Source organism: Lissotriton vulgaris, unplaced genomic scaffold (genome assembly GCF_964263255.1).
Source record: "Lissotriton vulgaris unplaced genomic scaffold, aLisVul1.2 SCAFFOLD_5549, whole genome shotgun sequence".
In the NCBI taxonomy this organism is placed as follows: Eukaryota; Metazoa; Chordata; class Amphibia; order Caudata; family Salamandridae; genus Lissotriton; species Lissotriton vulgaris.
Genome location: NW_028240636.1, coordinates 8,055 through 12,081, shown reverse-complemented (window position 1 = coordinate 12,081; position 4,027 = coordinate 8,055).

Sequence of the window (4,027 nt, the reverse complement as noted above, 5' to 3'; positions counted from 1 at the left end):
CGGGGTAAGTCAAGATCATTGGTGTCTTTTGCCTTTGGTTTTATTGGTTTATTGTATATTCTGATGCCCGGAATATTTAGACACTTATTGGCATGTCATTGCCATATAAGCTTGCGTCTTAGCAGGAGGGCTTGCGATTGATTTGGCTGGGTTTCACTTGTAGGGTCCAGATGTGGGCAGGTAATAACCACAGTCTTAAAATGAACTGCTGTGGTTCTCATGCAGTGGAGGGCCCTCGGCCTGAGTCAGATTTATTTAGTCGTTATCCAGGATCTAAGGTGGGGAGATCGTAGGCAGTATCTCCACTCCGGGAAGTGCACAGTGAGAAAGTAGTAGTGTCCCATGTTGCCTTCTTGATATATATATTTGTTAATAGCCGCCTTGGGTCCAACGAGTGCCCAATCGGGGTGACTGGTCAAGAGACAGACATTATTAGTTACTCGGTATGGTGTACTAGAAGGGAGTTTGCCTAAGAAGGTCCCAACTAGCCTGATACGCATGATGGAGACAATTAGTGACATGTCTAAGAGGTAAGCTATGTGTTGTAGGGACGGGATGCCAAGGGAGGTAGCTTGGTCGGCCTACACAGGCAGGTGATTTCCGCAGGGGCTTAGCGAAGCTTACGGCAGGCAGGGGCTTGCACAAACAAGGTGATTACATTAGGGCAAGCGCGCACCGAGTGATGGATTTTCAAGTCCATTCAAGACAGACAATATCACTTGCGCAAGTGCCAGGGAGCTAGGCAGTGGTGGTAGCTGCCAGTTCTATGTGGGTTGCGTTGCAATAACCTGAGGAGAACGTGGGGTCAACATAATTTGGCTACAATGATTGAAGAAGGTTGTTTTGGCGGTCCGACTGCCCAAAAAGGGTCAAGTGTTTTGCCTTCATGTGTTTCTCCCTTTCATACGACACATGGACACCTGTTTCTATGTCACTTTTCCTAGGGCAGGTTAGTCCCAAAGCTGGGAAATGGCCTTTGATTTACCTCGCAAGGACAGGGATAGCCGCTCACACGAGCTGAAGCCTGCAAGGAAGAGAAAGGTTAGAAACTTAGCCGGGGAGCGCTGGGCTCAAAACCCCCTCACTAAGTCAGCGGGCGTATCAGGCTGTAGGTGTCTTTGAGGGACAGGGCTAGGGCATTATAGGGCTGAATTGGGTGACACAGCGTTGGCAGGGACACAGATGGGTCCCAGCGAATCCACCAAAAAGGATTATAGGTAAACATGTGACACACTATCTTGTAGTTTGTCACCATTAAAGGTATATGTATCAAGGATCACAGGTGGATAACAGGGTCCGGGCACCTGTAGGTTGGCACTTCATGATATGTGCAGTGGCTAATGATGGACACCACACACTTATTCCCTCAAACTTGTGTGACACCTTTGCTATGGGCACCAGGGATAATTTGAAAATATCTGAAGTTGTCTGGTCTATGTAGCTAAGTATGAACCAGGGATGAAGACCACTATGACCACACGGGGCAAATTAGCAAACAGTGGGGGACAGGTAAACGCCAGTGGTCGGAAATCCCCATGGCTCCTGTGGCAGGGAGCTTGGCAGGGGAGGCGTTGGAGCCTGCGCGCAGGAAGTTATGTGCTAGGTGTAATTTCACTGGGCAGAGGAGTCGTGGCCCATTAGACCTGGGTGCTACACGCCAAATTCACAGGGTGTGTTGTGAACGTGGGGTACATCTGCCCAGTATAAGCATGGACTGATTCTTGCTGGTTAGGGGAGAGGCCCTAGAAATAGCAGGATGTAAGTAGAAATGCCGGCCTTGGTGAGGGGCCCTGGCTGCGACGGTCGCCACACCAGGGCTGTGGCGGAGTTACAGGGCGATCCAGAGGCAGAAAGGTACTCAGGGGTCTTCAGAAAGGCCTTCAGAAAGATCTTCAGGAGCACAAAGGGTGCTGAGGCCTAATATCCCCAGGAAGTCTGTGTGGTGGACCCTGGGGTGCGACGGCGCCCCGCTATCCTAAGGGCGGTTGGAAACCTGTACAACCGGAGGTCGCTTGAACGTTCCGCCCCTCGTAGGGGGGGGGGGCGTGAGCAAGAGGGTGGACCAATGGTTCATCAGAAGTGGGAGTGGCTATCCCTCACCAGAATCGCTAAGCAATGATTGGCTAAGGCCACGATGAAAGTTGGCCCTTCAGGTGGTAGGTCGCGAGGGGCGGCTTGCCTTTGGATCGCCTGTAAGAAAACCCACCATGTTGGCATATGTATATGCTAATAAACCTGCAGCAATTTTTCTCCAACAAAAAGTTGTCTTGTCTGCTTATTCATGCTTCATGTATGTTGCTGCAAGAGGTTTGGTGAGTGGGCCGATATTGGCACTATGTGTTTATCCAATGTGGCAGCAGAGAAGGCATAGTTTCCACTGGACCTAGAGTTCTAGGATTGTTCGGTGCCCGGGGACAGTAGCATATGTGGTCTAACTTCATCCTTTTCATTCTAGTGCTGTACAATTCAATCCCCCTTTATAAATGTAGGCGTACATGTCCTAAAATGCATAGAAGAAGGGACTGGATGAGCTGAGCTGTTCTCTCCGAACATGGTCCCAGCACCTCTTCAGGGCTAGTAAGCGCTTCATAAGTACGCACACCACCACACCATATTGTGCCATACTTGGGGGCTACAGATCTCCGCGAGTGGTCACCTCAGTGTGACCCTGTGCACGTCATGATTATTTGCAAAGTTATACTGTACTCTGGCACCTGCATACAATAGTGGGGTTTGCATAAATACTGTAACACTTCGAGACTAGGATTCACAAAACTTCAAGCTTAGCCCTGGGTAATTCTAGTTTTACTAACTTTATACCTTGCATAGGAGGCAACACACAGTGATTGACATGTTCTAAACACAAACAAAGCACAATAGTCCAAAGTCGGCAGCATTAGGCTTGTGGGGCTCACATATGGCCAGTGACCTTTTAAAGAGACACAGAATGCTCTTTTTCTTACCAGAGCGTTATACACGCCTCCTCACATAGCTATGGAAAACAATGCACCGTTGCGTTGAATCATTTTATTCTTTACAATATATAAGGAGGTTTCCATTTATTGGCATTTTAAGCTTATGCACTAGGAGGTGGCGGTTCCAGTACACAAAGACAACACCTTCTGGTGGAGAGACCACCTCACCCCGGGTCATTAGACACTGACTCCAGTCCTGAACCTTACACCCACCCACCGTTGTTTTCAGGTGTGTCATTCTAAGTATTCAGAGGAAGCAAAAGAGGTCTAGTTTTCATGTATTTTCTACTCATTTCCCCTTTTCTATATATTAATTTATTTCCCTTTCGCACTTCCTTTGTCACCCTTTCTCTTCTTCTTTCTCTGCTCCTCTGTTTATCTCTTTCCACTCTTCCTCTCAACATTTCCCCTTGTCTCTTTGCTGCCCTTTTTTAATCTTTGTATCTAGCCTTCGGTTGTCTGTCTTTCTCTGTGTAGCCATCACCTAGGCACTCGTCCTCTATTTCTTTTCATCCCTCCTGTGGTCACTCTCTTTGTAACACGCACTATCTGTTCCCCTCTCCCAGTTTCATTCCTTCTCTCTCTCGCTTCCTCTATCTCTCGCTCAAGCACACACACACACACACAAAATGTATTTCCAATTATCTCTGGCTAAACACTTAGAAGAACCCAAAGGCGAGACCTATTGGCTATGCCAATGCTTGTTTGGTTTGCCAACGACCCAGTGAGAGGCTTTTTTGCACGTTAGCACGTAGCACTGGTAAAAAGTCAGGAGTCAGTTTTCTGTTTACCATCTTTCATTTCTATTAAGTAACACTGCTACACATCAAGTTTCAAAGTTACGCTTATAGGTTGTACTCTAGAGACATGCGCTAATCATCATTATATTACATGTTTTGGTGTGTCACTATATACCAATATTGTCACACTGGATAATCGTCGACAATAGATTTAAACTGTCAAGATGTTGGGATATTTCTCACCTTGTAGTGAATGAGCCACTTTAGTGGTCTGATGCTCTGTGATGACCCTCGATCACCGCCATTGTGCCC